Below are 17,846 nucleotides of genomic sequence, written 5' to 3' on the forward strand. Positions count from 1 at the left end.
CCGGCCAGGTGCCCCTCAGTTGTTTCTCAATTAAAATATTTATGCTTATTTAAGTGATAAGAAATTTGAAATTTACTAGTTCATTTTTTTTAATGTTTATTTTGGGGAGGGGGGACAACCCAGGGAGGGGCAGAGGATCTGAAATGGGCTCTGCACTGACAGCAGTGAGCCCTTTGTGGGGCTCGAACTCACAAACCTCTGAGATCCTGACACCAAAGTCAGACGCTCAACCGACTGAGCCACCCAGGTGCCCCTTTACTAGTTCAATTTTTAAACTTAACTTTTTTTAAGTGGACTTCTTTCTTTTTCCTCTCTTTACTTCCACTATCCTTTCCTTTTTTTCTTTTCTTTCTTTCCCTCTCTTCCCCTCCATAGAGATATTTGTCAAGCATTTACTATGTACCCATCATTAGGCAAGACCTTACAGACTTAAAAAATGAAGAGACAAGAACCCAGTGATTTAAATACTTCATGTTTCCTAGGGGACAAGATAAACAGTTAAACTACTATTTGATAATTGTTAATAGAAGCACATAGTAGTTACAGGGGCACCTGTGTGGCTCAGTTGGTTGAGTGTCTGACTCTTGATTTCTGCTCAGGTCATGATCTCGGGGTCATGAGGTCAAGTCCCGCATTGGGCTCAGCCTTAGGCCCAGTGTTGGATTCTGCACTGGGCCTGAAGTCTACTTAAAAAAAAAAAAAAAAAAAAAATGCAGACTAGAAAACTTAACCATTAACTTTAAGTTAAAATAATACCAATAATATATGTAATATATGGCTCAACCCCCATCCTGAGATGAAATTTAGCAAAGGGGTTGAGGTCAAGGATTAGCTACACATATTAATTGCTACACATATTATCTGGTAATAAAATACCAGAATATCTATTACACATATTTTCTGGTAATAAAAGACAGTGATTTTGCATTTTGATTACCATTTTGATACTCTTTCAAAACATTCTTGTTTGATTTTCAAAATTCAATCTAAAGATAATCAGAAAGTAAAAGGAAGACTTTCTAGTCTGAGTTTATTGAAATTATAACAAAATTAGGTATTTTCCTTATGACTGCAGGAATATTGCTGGTATTTGTATTTGTACCATTTTTCATATAAATTTATGAAATCTATTAACTCTATTTATAGAGTTAAATATTTGAAAATACTTATCTTTGCTGATTAATCCCATCATAAAATCTATTTTTATGGTTCTAATGATTATCTTCATTCTCTTTTGCAATGTATAAACTGAAAAGAAGACAAGAGTCTCCCATGAAAAGTAAAGAAACGATACAAAATTTTTAACTCTTGAAATGATGGTACACTTAAAAATTCACTTTCTCAGGTTACTACGTGCGTTCTCCACCAATACAGATAAATAAACAAAAAAATTCACTTTCTCTTCTTACTGCCCCTTAATCTATTTTCTTGTGGCTCAGTAAAATACATTATTTCTTTGCATACATTGTCTCTGATCACATGATTACTACTTTTTCTAATTCAGCTAAGTTCTTAAATCTCAATGCCAAATTTCTTTGTCATGTAAGAATTATATAGAATTCTATAGAAAGCAAAAGACATGAATAGCAGTCTAATATGGAAATTGCTGTATAGAAGCATTAGGAAATGAGATTACCAGTGAAGCCTGAAGCAAGGTTACCCTGGGATTTAAGGGCTCTGTACATTGGATCTTTCCACCCCCAAGATTCTATCATAGACCTAATTACATTGACAGATAGTTTCACCCTTAGCAAAACTTTCTGAGGAAATCAACCTGGGGGCACCTGGCTGGCTCACTGAGTAGAGCATGTGACCCTTGATCCCAGGGTTGTGAGCTGGAACCCCACATTGGGTGTAGAGATTACTTAAAAAAAATAAAATCTTGGCGGGGGGAGGGTAGGGAAGGAAACCAACCTGACTCCTGTTTCTGTGGTTAAGACAGAAACACTAAGAGATAAAAGATTGTTACCCCCCCCAAAATTTTCTTTTTCATTTGACTGTGATGGGCAATTTTTTCTCCCAGTGATAAATTCATAGTATCAAGGCTCTGGTAGTGGGTTTTTTTGTTTGTTTGTTTGTTTGTTTGTTTTTGTAGTTTTATTTACTTTTAGTAATCTCTACACCCAACATGGGGCTCGAAATCATGACCCCCAGATCAAGAGCAGCATGCCCCTCCCACTGAGTCAGCCAGGCGCCTCTAGGAGATATTTATTATGGTCAGCTGCATATTTGGAATTCTACCATATCCATGCTGCTGTCTCTCAAGTATTTCCGATTGTGTCCTCTCTTTGTGCACCAATCTAGCTGCCTACTATCCAATTAACTTTGACTCATCACTTCATAAGGCCTACTCTGTGCCAAGTATATTTCATCTTGAATGTCAAATGTAGGCTCTAAAACTGACTCTATCAGAGTCTGCTTCTCAAAAACCAGACCAGAATAAGTTGGCTTTTCTCTGTTTCACCACCCATATCCCTTCTATCAGGTTCAAAATTTAGAATCCTCTTTACATTTTATTTTTCTCCTTATTCTTCAGTAACTCCTTTATCTAATCAGTAAGTGACTGATATTTTTAAATGTTCATTTTTTTCAATCCTATATTCTTAACCCTATTTTGGGTTATTTATCCTTTCCCATTTACCTTGCTATCATGATTTCTTCCTTTCTCTCTCTCTTTTTAAATATTTATTTATTTTTGAGAGAGAGGGAGAGTGCACAAGTTGGGGAGGGACAGAGAGAGAGAGACAGGGAGACACGTATCTGAAGCAGGCTCCACACTCTGAGCTGTCAGCACAGAGCCTGACAGTGGGCTCAAACCCACAAGCTTCAAGATCATGACTGGAGCTGAAGTCGGATGCTTAATCAACTGAGCCACCCAGGGGCCCCCTCTCCTTTTTTTTTTTTTTTTTTTTTGTTTAGTGTTTATTTTATTTTTGAGAGAGAGCATGACTGAGGGAAGGGTGGAGAAAGAGGGGGACAGAGGACCTGAGGGGGGCTCTGAAGTGGGCTCCAACTCAAGAATAGTGGTTGAGATCAGACCTGAGGCGAAGTCTGATACTCAACAGACTGAGCCACCCAGGCACCCCCTTCCTCTTTGTGATCCTAGGCCGTCTCTCCAAGTTTGTCCATTCATTTTTTATACTGCTTCTGATTAATCTTTCATCAAAAAAAGAAAAACCTATATCATATTCAAAATCTTATTCAACATCCTTGCTAAAGTCACATATTTTCAGAAATGGTGGAGTCAGATTTCAAGCTCAGATCTTCTGATTGCACAGAGGTGTTCTTAAAAATTTTGTCTGTCTTCGTTATTCTATGAATAAGACACTGGAGGGTTCTAGGAGGTTAAAACAAACACAAACCAACTCAGTGCCAGAAAATGTTCACCATAGAGTAAGCTCCTTAAAAATCGCTGAATAAATTTTCATTGACTAAAATGCAAAAAAAAAAAAAAAAAATTTTTCTTTAATTCCAGGAAAGAGTCAAAGGAAAGCTCACATTAACATAAAATGTGGAGAAAATTAGATTAAATGTGGTTAGAGGGATGTTTGCTGGAGTAGTCATGGAGGCAGCTTCTCTTTAGAGCAGAGACTTGAGTCTAGCCCTGGGGGAATGGTGGGGCTTGCAGGACATTCCACCCTTGGGAAAGAATAGGAATAAGCAACAGAAAAGCCCTGGTGTGGTGATGCAAAGGCCATTACCAGACTTGTTTGGCCAGAGTAGGATCTTGGAGATGTTAAGTGGGAGAATAGGTTGAAGAGTCAGCAAGAGGGGGGAGAATTTAGAAGATCTTGCATATTAAGAAGCTTCAACTTTGTTTCATGATCAATTCAAAGACATGTTATTTTGGGGGAAAGGGGAAATACATTCAAAACCACCATCACATGTTAGAGTAAGAAGAGACACAATGCTTGCAAAGTGATGCTTCAAGATTAATTGGTCCCCACCTGTATGCTGCACCAGTGCCTTGGGAAACATTACCTTCTCCATTTTACCTTAATCCCAAACACCTGTAAAAAAAATCTGTTTAGGTCCTAACAGATGATTTCAACAAGCATAACCTCTTTATCTTCCAGAAGTTCTAGGTTCATTCTATTTGGTAATCTAAGTTACTGTATAAATTTATTTCCCTTAATAGTTAGTTCCTAAGAGGCAGGGCCATGCTGCAATTGTGTATCTCTTTTTAGGAGGCCTAGGAAGCAATATATCCTTGAAAACAAGCAAACTAACAACACTATAAATTATATTACAACAAATGTTCTTATGTTGCAGGTGTTTTGTATATATACCTCATCTTCCTTGAGGACAGGTATCTTTTTTTTTTTTTTTTTTAACATTTTGTAAGCACTGTGCCTAACAAACACCGCATTTATTCAATGAATACAGACCTGAAGACTGATTTTTATGGTTAATGCATGGACTTTATTATACAAAGTAAAAGGCCTATCATAAAAATTCTTAGTTACATTAAAGAGAGTGGAATAAAGACAGGAGAATTGCAGGTTTTACACAGATCTTTCTCAAAGTCAAGTTACGGTAACAAGAATAAGAACGTTAAGATGTCTAGTGAAGTCAACACTGGACCTAGAGTCAGACGATCCCATGTGGTCCCAAACTTTGGGCAAATCACGTAACCTATCAGGAGCGCAGTTCTTCCATCAATTTCTTCACGAAGGAAAATGAGATCTGTATAAGCTAGTGCCCGGCATATTGCAGGAATACTCCATATTCCTTTATTTCCCAACTAAATTTCCCCAGGTATACTTCTTAGAATTTAATGTTGGGTCAGACGATAAAGAAAACACAAGGAAGATACGACGAAACAGAAAGGAGAGGGACCATGGAGGACTCAGCCGGTCTGGCCAAGTTCTTTCATCATATCCTTCCATTTGCTCGACCTTGGGTCACGCTCTCCTCTTAGCCCTTCAACAACACCTGTCCGGCCGGATCTCCCCACCCCATTAGCGCCGACCGCCCCCACCACTTGGCATTTCACCTGCCCATGCGGCCCCCAGACCCCCCTTTTCCAGCATTTTTAACCCTCCCTCGCGCAGACGAACTCCACCTGCAGAAAACAGGGAAGCCCACCGCCCCCGCCCCCGCGCTCCCCTCCCGGGACTCGGCCTCCCAGTGCCCAGGCTCCCCCGCCCGCGCCACCCCGGCGCCCCGCCCCGGGCGGGGAGGGTCGGTGCGAGGGAAGGGCCTGCCAGGTGAGGCGCGGTCACCCAGGGCCTCTCACTTCCGCCCAGGTGAGGGAGGGCTGACGCCGAGCCGGCCCGCTCGCTCCCGCCCGCGCCGCTGCGGGACCAGGTAAAGCAGGGGTCCGGGCTGTGCGGGCGCGTGCGGTGCGGGGTGGTGGTCCCCGCGTCCAGAGGCCGGCGCGGGGCCGCTCGTCTTGCCGTGTGGAGCCCGCCTTCCCTGCAGCCGGCGCGCCCTCCGCCCGCCCTCCGGGAGGAGGTGCGCCCTGGAGACCCAGGGCGCCGCTGAGCGCCGCGCCAGGCCCGCGGAGGGTGCGGGGCGCCGTCCTCCCGCGCGGGGCCCTGGTGACCCCAACGTGGGCGTCCCCGCGGCTGGGTGCACAGCTCTCTGGGGGCACCCGGCAGCCGGCCGCGGTGCCGCCCCGCCTCAGCAGGCCCTGCCGGCCCTCAAATCTCGGCCCACTTCTGTTCCGGGATTGGCAGGGATCACAGTTTGCACCCAGATCGGTGCCTGCGCTTGGCCCCACAGCTGGGCGGAGTCTTCCTCCACTGGTGACGGTGAGAGGAGTGAACAGGTGGTGGCCTGCCACGGGGGTCCGGAGAAGAAGGGGGTTCCCAGATCTCGTCTGAGTGGACGACTTGGCCCTGGCCTCCTCTGGGTGCCCGGTGGTCACGTAGCCGCGTTCCCAGGACGGCGGTCAGGCTCGGGCTCTGCTCACCTCCCTTTTCAGATGGGGAGGATCAGATGGAAAGTACCGTGGCCTCCAGCCTTTGGGGGAATTTCTGGATTCCTGCTTTGAAGTCAAGCTCAGGAAAACATTTTCAAATCCTACCCCTTCTCCCACCCCAGGCGCCCCAGCCCGGCTAGCACACCTAGCAGGAGTGCCAAATTAATCTCCCCCAGGAGCGTTCGCTTGGCACTTTGTCGTATCTCCAGATGGTTCTTCTCACTTTGGATTCAAATTAGTTGTTTACTGGTTTGTCTCTGCGATTGAAAGAGTTCGACTTTCAGGGCCCTATGTCTCTAGCTAGCTTCTCAGCTGTATTTAGACTCTGGCCGTTGATAGCTATGCAACAAGCGTGTGTTTCTTAAATTAATGAAGAAGCCTTCTGGAGACCTAGAAGAAGAAATCTCCGTTATGCCTAGAATGGTAACACCACATTCTAGGCTGTCTAAGCTCCTATTGGCTGCCAACTCATTTGTACACATTGTTTAAATTTTTGTTTTTTATTTTTTAATGTTACTTGTTTTTGAGAGAGAATCTGAAGCAGGCGCCCAGCTGTCAACACAGACCCAGACCCAAGGCTCGAACTCACAAACGGCAAGATGGTGACCTGAACCAACTGAGCCCCCCAGGCGCCCCTGTACACATCTTTTTTAGAAAAAAGCTAGTGGTTGTAAAAACTCAAATTGCTTCATTTTGCAGTATTGGAACCGGGGGATTGTGACTTTTAACTAAAATGAACTTGATGTTTCCCGGCCCCTGTGGCCTATATAAAGATTATTAAAAATTTAAAATAATTACAAAGTTAATAAATACCAGAGCTGGAAGGTACTTTCTGAGATAGAATTTGCAAACTATTCTGAAGAGATTTGCTCTTGCTAATTGAGATCCTGTTAACAGTCACATAAGATGACCTTAGCATTAGAATAATAGTTGTGTTTAAAAATTGAAAAGAAATTGTACTAAGCTCTTATCTGTGTTTAATACCCTAAATACGTTCATTAGTTTCTAAGTGAACTCTACTCCCAAGATGGGGCCAAAACTCACCACCTGGAGAGATCAAGAGTTTCATGCTCTATATGATGAGCCAAAAATGCAACCCTAAAGGCCTAAGTTTAAGTCATGTATGAATATTAAACTATAAACATCCTATATGCATCATAGAAAATTGAAGAGGATTTTTATAAAAGGAAGTAAAAGCATACACAAACCCACCTACCACTGGAAGTAACCACTAATAAAATTATGGTATATTGTCTTTCAGTTAGTATTCTTAAAAAGGGAAACCTGTGTATTTTCCCATAGTGACTTCACTTTTGGAACCTTGTGATTTTGAGATGGGTTCAGCATTCAGTAATCCTTGTAATTGCATTTTTACTTATAGGCTTTTGGGGCGCATGGGTGGCTCAGTCGGTTAAGCATCCAACTTTGGCTCAGGTCATGATCTCATAGTGGCTTCCAGCCCCATGTTGCACTCTGTGCTGACAGCTCAGAGCCTGGAGCCTACTTTGGATTCTGTGTCTCCCTCTCTCTGCCCCTCCCCTGCTCACACTCTCTGTCTCTCTCAAAAAAGAAAACAAACAAACAAACATTAAAAACAAAACAAAACACCTTTGTTACTGGAGGTGCCTGGGTTGCTCAGTCTGTTAAGGGACGACTCTTCATTTCAGCTCTGGTCTTACCTCCCCCTCTCTTTGCCCCTCCCTTCCTCACATGCTCTCTTGCTCTCAAAAACAAACATTAAAAAAACCTAAAAAACATTTAATACTAGTCCTTAAACTAAACAACCAAGTATTCTGAGTTTACTTGCTTTGTTAAAGTGTAACAAAAATACATTAGGTTGGTGAAATCAAAATTGGGTTTAATTTGTAAAGATTTTGTTCATCTTGGTAGTGTATTTTTGAGAGAATCATTCCGCCTTTATATTGTTTGACCATTGCTATGTTTTTCTCATACTCTGATGTTTTTGTGTAGATTTGGATGCCTTTTTTAAGCCCTCATTTTAGGTTCTGGTGCAAATAGAAATTTAGAGCCTGTCAATACACTTTAGTCACTGAGATGGATCTATGCTGAACATGAAGGGCTCATTTCTGTTTTGCTGTGCACAACGGTGTAGACTGGATTTTGGAGACATGGTATTGAGTCCATTTACCATATAACTTGGCAAGTCACATATCCCTGGTCCTCTGTTTTCTCATCTGTAAATGATCTACCTCACTGAGCTTGGGGGAGGTTGAAATTAAATCCTTTTAAGAATGTGTCTTGTAAACCGTGAGCCATTATTTCCCCACTTTGTGCTCCTCCACTGTGATGTTTAATTCTGATAAAATTAGGGAGTTGTGCTATTTTTATTGGGAAGAACTGAAGGTTGTGAGTTACTTTGATAAAAGGCATAGAGACCATATTAGCTGTTAAATAAACATCTTTGCTAAAAACACTGTACAGGGATCTTTCTGAAAAGCCATAGGTTAAAACTGCTGTCAACATGGTTAGCTACTTGTACATGTGACTATTGGGCACTTCAGATAGGGCCATTTGGGATGGTGATGTAAATGTAAAAATGCACGTCAAATTTTGCAGGTTTGGTGTAAAAAAAAGAACTTGTTATATTTATATATTGAAATGTTTGTATATTTTGGGTGAAGCAAAATATATTATTAAAATTAATTTTCCCTGGGGCGCCTGGGTGGCTCAGTCAGTTGAGTGCCAGACTTTGGCTCAGGTCATGATCTTGTGGTTCATGAGTTCGAGCCCCACATGGGGCACACTGCTGTCAGTGCAGAGCCAGCTTCAGATTCTCTGTCCCCCCTCTCTGCCCCTGCCTCATTCGTGCTCTCTCAAAAATAAACATTAAAAAAAATTAAAATTAACTTACCCTGTTGCTTTTAACATTTTTCCTGCAGCTACTAGAAAAATTTAAATATTAAAAAAAAAAAAGATTACTTATGTGGCTCACATTGTTTTTCTATTGAACAGCACTGGGTTAGGATTCAGTATGAGTATGTTTATCCTTAAGAGGGTTTAGTTGACTGAAGCACTTACATTCCTACCTATAAACAGTTTTTTTTAATTGCCAAGTTATGGGCCTTCCCACTCCCCCTCCTTGTATATATTGCATTAGTGAACATTTTTATAGTTTAGTCTTCTGAGAAATAACCATTAATGAGTATATAGCAAAATCTCAGCTACAATAGTCTTTTTGAAGCCCTTAAAATATCTTAAATAATTTTGGTTGAAAAGAGATGTTAATAACAATAGTAGCTCTTATTCATTGAATGTACACTGTGTGCCAGGCTGAATGTTTTACAATACCTTATTTAGTCCTTCCAACTGTACATATGTAGTAGTTTTCATTAACTATTTTACAAATGAGGAATCTGAAGTATAGGGAAATTTAAACAACTGGCATAAGAACACAGAGCTGGTCCCAGCAGTAGAAACCAGGTCTCCATGATTTCAAAGTTCATAGGCTATAGAATCTTATTTTATGCATTGGTTATCGGATCAATACTGGAAAGGAGTATATTATTGAGGTAGGTATTTAGCTTCATCCTGTTTTTGTGTTTGTCACCAGTAGGAAACCATCCAAATACCCATCCACAGGAGATTGGGTGAAGAAATCATGGATTCCTAGAGTGGAATACTATATAGTAGTTATAGTAAATGAAAAGAAGCTATGTGTATCATCATGACTAATTTTATTTTATTTTTAGAAGACAAAGCTTGTGGTCAGAAAGGAGACATTTTTATTTATATCTTTAAATTTTATTTATTTTTATTTTAGAGAGTGTGCACGAGTGAGGGAGAGGGGCAGAGAGAGAGAGAAATAGAATCTCAAGCAGGCTCCCCGTTCAGTGCAGAACCTGATGTGGAATCAAGCCCCATGACCCTGGGATCATGACCTGAGCCGAAATCAAGAGTGGGCTGCTCAGCTGACTTGAGCCACCCAGGTGCTCCATGACTAAATCTTAACGTTGTAAAGTTAAGGTAAAACAAATTGCTGCAGGATAAATGTACAGTACATTCACCATTTATATAGTTTAAAAACCATCGAACAGTAATGTTGTAAACAAACATGTTTACATGTAGTGTGTGTTTAAGAATTTCAGATTTGGGGTGCCTATGGTCCAGGTCATGATCTCATGGTGAGTTCGAGACCCGCGTCAGGCTCTGTGCTGACAGGTCAGAGCCTGGAGCCTACTTTGGATTCTGTGTCTCCCACTGTCTCTGCCCCTCCCCCACTGTGCTCTGTCTCTTATCTCTCTCTCTCTCAAAAATAAGCATAAAAGAAAAATCTTTAAAGAATTTCAGACTTGAGGGGTGCCTGAGTGGCTCAGTCGGTTAAGCGTCCGACTTCAACTCAGGTCATGATCTCATGGTTCACGGGTTTGAGCCCTGCATCGGGCTCTGTACTGACAGTTCAGAGCCTGGAGCCTGCTTTAGATTCTGTGCTTCCCTGTCTCTCTGGTCCTCCCTGACTCATGCTGTTTCTCTCTCTCTCTCTCTCTCTCTCTCTCTCTCTCAAAAATAAATAAACATTAAAAAAAAATTTTTTTTTAAAAAAAGGAAGAATTTCAGGTTTAAGGGGCTCCTGGGTGACTCAGTCGGTTAAGCTTTCTACTTCAGCCCAGGTCATAATCTCACAGTTGTTGAGTTCAAACCTCCGCATTGGTCTCTGCTGACAGCTCAGAGCCTGGAGCCTGCTTAGGATTCTGTGTCTCCCTCTCTCTCTGCCCCTCCCCTGCTCTCACTCTGTCTCTGTCTCTCTCTCTCTCTCAAAAATAAACATTAAAAAAAAAAAGAATTTCAGATTTTAATTCTGTTTATGTTATGTTGATGACATGCATTTGTGAAGCTGTCTTCAGGTTAAAAGAAATTAGTGGGAGCATTTGGATGGCTCAGTCAGTTAAGCCACCAACTCTTGGTTTCTGCTCAGGTCATGATGTTTCACAGTTTGTGAGACTGATCCCCACGTTGGGCTCTGCACTGACAGCAGGGAGCCTGCTTGGGATTCATTCTCTCTCCCTCTCTCCCTCTCTCCCTCTCTCCCTCTCTCCCTCTCTCCCTCTCTCCCTCTCTCCCTCTCTCTCTGCCTCTTCCCCGCATGTGCAAGCTTTCTCTCAAAATAAATAAACTTTAAAAACAAAACAAAAATTAGTAAAATTTCCATGAGATGAGCATTCTCTTATGTTGGCCTTACTCGAAAAACAAAACCAGAGTCCCGTACTTTTGGCGTTTTGCACATCTTGCCTAGCTGGTAGGTAGCTTTCAGGTGCAGAACGTTTTTCATTTAGCTTTGGCCACTAACTGATGGGCATGACTTTGACAATAGGGACAGGGTGGGGCTTCTGCCTTGAGTAGGGTAGTCGGTGCCCTAGGAGTTACTTTCTGGAGATTTTAATGAAGCTCCCAGGCAGAGCATGGTAGGAGAGGAAGGTGAGTTGGGGGGTACATTGACAGACATTTTCTCTCTGTTGTGAAATATCTGACTCCTGTTTTTAAAATCATTAACAGTTGACCTTCCCTCCTCCCAAGGTGAAATTTCCCCTTTGTTGTTTTGAAATTGTAGGAAGGTTTCTGCATCTGCAATATGGGGCAATAATACTACGTTGTTAATTAAGATAAATGAGATGTTTTACAGAATGAAAGGCCTTGGATTTGGTGCATAGTAAACACCAAAAGTTGAGTTACCTGATTTAGTGACTGATAAAATGGATTGGGAAAAAGGTCAGGAGGAAAAGGGAGGGTGAACATTGGTGGGACGGGTGTCCAAAGCCTAGTTTTGTCTATTTCACAATTTGCTGCGACTGTTTTGAGTATCCCAAGCATGTCAAAAATGCCACGACCATATTTCTGGAGAGAAAGGCATACAGCCTATAGTGTGGGGAGAATTGAACAGATTATTTGAGGTGGAAACTAATCATTTATGAATGCCTGGGTCTTTTCAGTGAGGGACTGGCTATACAGAGATCCATAAGGGTGAACATTGCCCTGATTTGGTTTTTCTTGTTTTTGTCAATTATTAGAGAAAACTGCCACCATCAGAAATACAAAAGCGTACTATAAAACAGTTTAACTTCACTCTCACACGATAGCCAATCACAGAGAGTATTGATATGCATTGATTAACTGAATAGTTCAATAAGAAAATTAGTATATCGCCAGCTGAATAATTCTGGAGAACTGACTCAATTTTCAGTTCTGATTCTGAGTTTAACATGGTATCATTTATCTTCAACTTCTATATATTCTGAATAGCATTAAATGGACTTAATTAAAAAAATTTTAATGTTTATTTTTGAGAAACAGAGCATGAGGGGGGAGGGGCAGAGAGGGGGAGACACAGAATCTGAAGCACAGAGCTAGAGGCAGGGCTCAAACCCATGAACCCTGAGATCATGACCTGAGCTGAAGTCAGACGCTTAGCCAACTGAGCCACCCAGGTGCCCCTAAGTGGACTTAATTAAGGATTGGCTATGGCTTAAGCATATGACCCCCAAATATCAAGATCTTTCTGGAATTTGTATATGTTTTCAGAATTCCAAGAATATCGTGTTTTGACAGCAGCCAAAAATACATTATCATTTACATTTAAAGGGTTTACAAAAGGCCTTGTCATTTGATAGGGGCACACGACTTTGACAACTGTCTTGAATCTGCATTAGCATGATAGCAGATGTGTTTACTTTGGCTAGGAGAGTTTGTTTTCCATTCAATTGATACCTTACAAATACTGAGCTTTGAGAACAAAAGGCATGATAATTAGATAACCACCTGGGCTTTGTACTCCTAAGGAAGCAATAGAAACTTAGTTGCTCTTGACCTTCTAATTTTGAGCAACTTCTGAAATCATGACTTTGTTTTTACAGTTAATAGCTTTTAGATTGTTCAAACTCCCTGGTTGGCTCTGGGGAATTCCCAGTGAGGCCTTTCATTGTGATCTCCCAATTCACATCTGCAGTTAGATGCTGAATACCTGTACTTTGCCAAGCTGACTGCCAGTGATCTTTTTTCCCTCCAAATTTGTCCCGGTGTGTTCTATTCCATGTGCTGTTGGGAATCTGAAAAGTGTGTTTACCGGGGTCCTTAGTTTGGTTAAATTCTTGAACTGAGGAGATTAATAAATCTATTCAATAAGTTTCCTCCACCTGGAAATTTAAGTCAAATTACATTTCTATCTCTGCATCAGCTTTTTTTTTTTTTTTTCACATACTCCATTAATTGTTAATGGCTAAAGGCATGGGTATTAAAAAAAAAAAAGCCACAATATTATAATAATTTCCTTCAGTGAAATCCTACAGTGAACCAGACATGAAAAATTCATGGCTCAAACTCACTTGATCAATGATGGAGTGGAAGCTGAGCATAATAACTACTTCTCTGGAGGCTGTACGACTATGAGGACAGCGGCACACTGTGGCATTTTAATGTCTAGGCTATGACTGATTTTAGGTGGTCTATCTCTGACAAGCTAGACTCCACTTTACCACGTTTAAACAAACTGGAGATTCCTTGCTGTAAGCCTTATTTCTTAGCCTAGTCGAATAGATCAAAGTTGTTTGGTTGAAGATTTCTTAGGACCATGAAATGAGAGGCCATTTAGCCTACGTGCTGATTACTGGATGTTCAGCTCTAGAGTTATGGCATTTCTTCCTTCTGTCGTCATATGCTCTTAAGGCTTTAGTGGCCTTCCCTAGATATTCCCTAACACGATGGAATTGTAGTAATTTTCCGGTAATCCTTCCAGTAATTAAATATGAGTCAGAGGGTTGGATGACCACCCATTGTCTACCCTTAACGTTTCCTGAAGCATACTCTACCACCATGGTTTCCAAAATGCACAGGATGATTCAATTGGGAAGATGGGAAGATGACAAGAAAACCTTACTTTTTTAGTGCTTTTATCTTACTGTCATGGTATTTTTTATTTTATTTATGTTTTAAAACATATGACATGTAAATAATAGTGATATGTGTTTATAATTATAAAAAATAAGGTGAATAGTCAACATATTTTCACTGATGGGAATGTTTGAATACCACTAATCTATCCTATTACCAGAATTACCTTTTTAAATAGAAATCTGGACTCAATACTTCCCTACTTAAAAGCCTTTAATTACTTCCTGTTGCTTACAGGATAAAGACCAGTCTACTTAACATTATTTACAAGGACCCTCTCAAAGTCTATTTAAGTCTGTGCTTCTTAAACTGTCAGTAGTAAGAGATCAGGGTTCCCCTGCACCCCCAGTCTTTCAAGGACTGATATTTTTGTAACATAATTTGTTAGAAAAGTGAATTGTTAGAACAAGGAGATTTTTTAAAAAGTCAAGTTTTTATTACTACATTGAATAAACATGACTGTGCCACACTGCATGGTTTTTAAGTACCAATTTTGGTACTTATCCCTTTGTGAGCCAAACATCAATTTGCAGTCCACATCTGCAGTAAAAACAAAACAAGCCAACTATTTTTTTGTCCTGTTTTCAGAGACTTTATATACAATACATCATTTAAAGCTGGTTAATATTCTTATGGAGAATCATGTATTTTTATGCCTGTGTACAGCTCCAATTGTGATCTCTAGGCTATAGCAGCCTCAGGGTAACATGGGAACTTTGTTTGAAATGCAAATTCTGTGGCTCACTTCAGACCTGCACAATCAGAAACTCTGGAGGGTAGCCCCCCCACCCCCCCGCCCCCCCAACTTGTGTTTCAACAAGCCATCCAGGTGATTCTGATGCCTGCTAAAATTTGAGAACCACTGACCAAGGGCATCCCTATATTTCATTCAAACTGTAACACTTAAAATTTTTTTTAATTCTGTAACTGGGAGTTTGTACCTTTTTAATCTTCTGTTTACCCATCCCTCCACCCACCTCCCCTCTGGCAACCATCAGTTTGTTCTCTGTATTTAAGAGGTTGTTGTTGTTGTTACTCATTTTTTTAGATTCCATTTGTCTTTCTTTGACTTATTTCACTTAGCATAATAAGCTTTGGGTCCATCCCAATGGGAGGGTCGAATTCTTTTTTATGGCTGAGTAATATCCATTGTGTGTGTGTGTGTGTGTGTGTGTGTGTGCATGTGTGCGCGTGTGCTACATCTTTTCTATCCATTCACAACTGCAACACTTTTGCCAGTGAAATGAAACACTGTCAATGATGCTGGGTAATCTGAAACTATCTTGGGGGGCGCCTGGGTGGCGCAGTCGGTTAAGCGTCCGACTTCAGCCAGGTCACGATCTCGCGGTCCGTGAGTTCGAGCCCCGCGTCAGGCTCTGGGCTGATGGCTCGGAGCCTGGATCCTGTTTCCGATTCTGTGTCTCCCTCTCTCTCTGCCCCTCCTCCGTTCATGCTCTGTCTCTCTCTGTCCCAAAAAAAAAAAAAAAAAAAAAAAAAAAAAAATCGTTGAAAAAAAAGAAACTATCTTGGTCAAATGGTCACTCTCCTCTTACACCCTATTCTCTTTAAGAGAAGTTTCTACTGTGTTCTCATTCCACACATCCCCACTCAGGCTTAGTCACTCTCCCTTTGTGATTTCACTTAGTACATGGCACACACCTCTACTATTTATAGGCTTTATGATATATCCTGTTGTGTTGTCATGATCTTTGTATCTGTGTGCTGTCTCACTAGGCCATGTTCGCCATTATCTTTTTGTCTTTTTCAGCTATAAAATTAAGACATACTTTTAAAATAAAGTTTAAACAGCACTAAAATCTATAAAAATCTAAGTTTTTAATCTTGGCATCCTTATTTTTACTTTTTAGAAGTAATCACTATAAAATTGACTACCTTTCTAAAACTAGAAACCTACGCATGAGTACATATTTTTTTTTATAAATTGTTTATGAGAGAGAGCTTGTTCTCAAAAATAAGCAAACATTAAAAAGTAAAAATCCATGAACAGCTTTAAGTTTCTCTTGCTTCCTTTGGAGTGCAAAGGTCAGGTTGTACTATGTTCTGTATCCTGATGCAGAGTGGTTGAGAGAAGGCTGTACTTAAAAAGACTGGGTTCAAGTCCTAGGTCTACCCTTAACTTCTTATATGTGCTTGGACATGTTCCATTTTGCTTCCATTTTTTTTTTTTTAAGTTTGTTTTGAGAGAGTGTGTGGGGAAGGGGTGGAGAGAATCCCAAACAGGTTCCACGCCCAGTATGGAGCCGGATGTGGGGCTCAATCTTAGCACTATGAGATCGCAACCTGAATCGAAATCAAGAGTCCATGCTTAATGGACTGAGCTACCCAGGTGCCCCAACATATTTTTTTCCCTCACAAAAAGAAAATGCACCTATCCTGAAAGTTGCTGTTTTCCCTATTCAGTTGTGAGTGTTAGGTAATATCCCTGTGTTAACATAGGGGGTTGAATTGTCAAAGCATGCTCATGTGAATGAGAGATCAAACTTCAAACCAGCACCAAAGCTTACTCATGATTCAGTGATTACAGGTAGGAGTTAGGCACAGACATTCCTTCCTGGAGGAGTACCCAGCCAGTAGGCATTCCAAAGAATGTCACTTTTCTTCTTAGGACATATTATCAACACACTTATGAAACCTAGTTATGTGTAGACATTAAGTAACGTATAAATGTATTTCTGACACACTTCAGTCACAGTTTTTAATTTGTTTACAGGAATAAAGTACAACCTTAGGACACATTGTTGTTTTGTTTTAGATTACTGGACAAGTTCTCAATAATATATATGGAAACCTTTTTTTTTTTTAATGTTTATTTATTTGAGAGAGAGAGAGCGAGAGAGAGCATGAGCAAGGGAGGGGCAGAGAGAGAGGGAGACACAAAATCTGAATCAGGCTCCAGGCTCTGAGCTGTCAGCACAGAGCCCGATGCGGGGCTCAAACCTGTGAACTGTGAGATCATGACCTGAGTTGAAGTCGGATGCTTAACCGACTGAGCCACCTAGGCGCCTCTGGAAACATTTTTCTATAAGGAAACCTTTTGTTTTTGGGGAATCCTGAGTTTTATACTCTACGAGTTAGACAAATGTAAAATATCTGTGTGATTGTCTCCTATTTTCTAGTCAGCCATGCCCCATAATTCCACATATTCTCAGATTATTTACAAAAAGCAATTAGGACAGATCAGGTATTTCCTGACATTTAAAAACATGGGCTATTACCTATTAAAAATCTTTAGAGGGTTTGCGAGGGGGTTTGGTTATCAAGCTGGCTATCCCTCCCTGAAGGAGGGAGCCACAGGCTTACTGTTAACCCTTTCCCTCCCATTGTCATTTCAATACATTCAGACCTACTTTATTATTGTAATGACTGACTACTTTTTTTTTTAGAAGTAGTACTTTTTAATTTTTTTTTTTTTTACATTTATTTATTTTTGACAGAGACAGAGTACAAGCAGGGGGAGGGGCAGAGAGAGAATGAGACACAGAATCTGAGGTTCCAGGCTCTGAGCTGTCAGCACAGAGCCTGACGTGGGGCTCAAACTCACAGACCGTGAGATCATGACCTGAGCCAAAGTTGAACGCTTAACCAACTGAGCCACCCAGGCACCCCATGACTGACTACTTTTGATAGTTTAATTTTTCCAGGAGTTTTGTTCTTAAAAACAATGAAGTAAATATTCTTGTACACACATCTGTGTGCCCGTCTGCAAGTATTTCTTTAAGAGAGACCCTCAGAAGTAGATATTCTGGGTAAAAGAATGCAAATTTAATATATTGATAGCTATTGCTAAGTTGCTCTCCTAAAAGGTTGTGCAAATTTATATTCCCGCCTGTTTTTCCATGACATCTATGCTACATGCGGTTATTCATTTAAAAAAATTGCCAACTTGACAGTAAAAAATAGCATCTCATAGTTTTAGCTTGCATTCTTTATTTCAGAGTGGTTGATGTATTAATGACCACAAAGCTGCTCTTGTCAATCCTCTTGGGCCTTAGGCTGCTAT

General features: G+C 40.8%; 1 protein-coding gene across 1 annotated transcript in view; it reads left to right on the top strand.

Annotated features, from left to right (window-relative positions):
* Positions 1-5,290: 5,290 nt before the first annotated feature.
* Positions 5,291-17,846, top strand: part of PATJ (PATJ crumbs cell polarity complex component) — a 363,753-nt gene continuing 351,197 nt past the window's right edge. The window contains exon 1 of the mRNA XM_042951928.1: positions 5,291-5,310. The gene's annotated coding sequence lies outside the window, so the exon portion shown is untranslated. The remainder of the gene's footprint in view (positions 5,311-17,846) is intronic.

This window comes from Panthera leo, chromosome C1 (genome assembly GCF_018350215.1).
Source record: "Panthera leo isolate Ple1 chromosome C1, P.leo_Ple1_pat1.1, whole genome shotgun sequence".
Classification (NCBI taxonomy): domain Eukaryota; kingdom Metazoa; phylum Chordata; class Mammalia; order Carnivora; family Felidae; genus Panthera; species Panthera leo.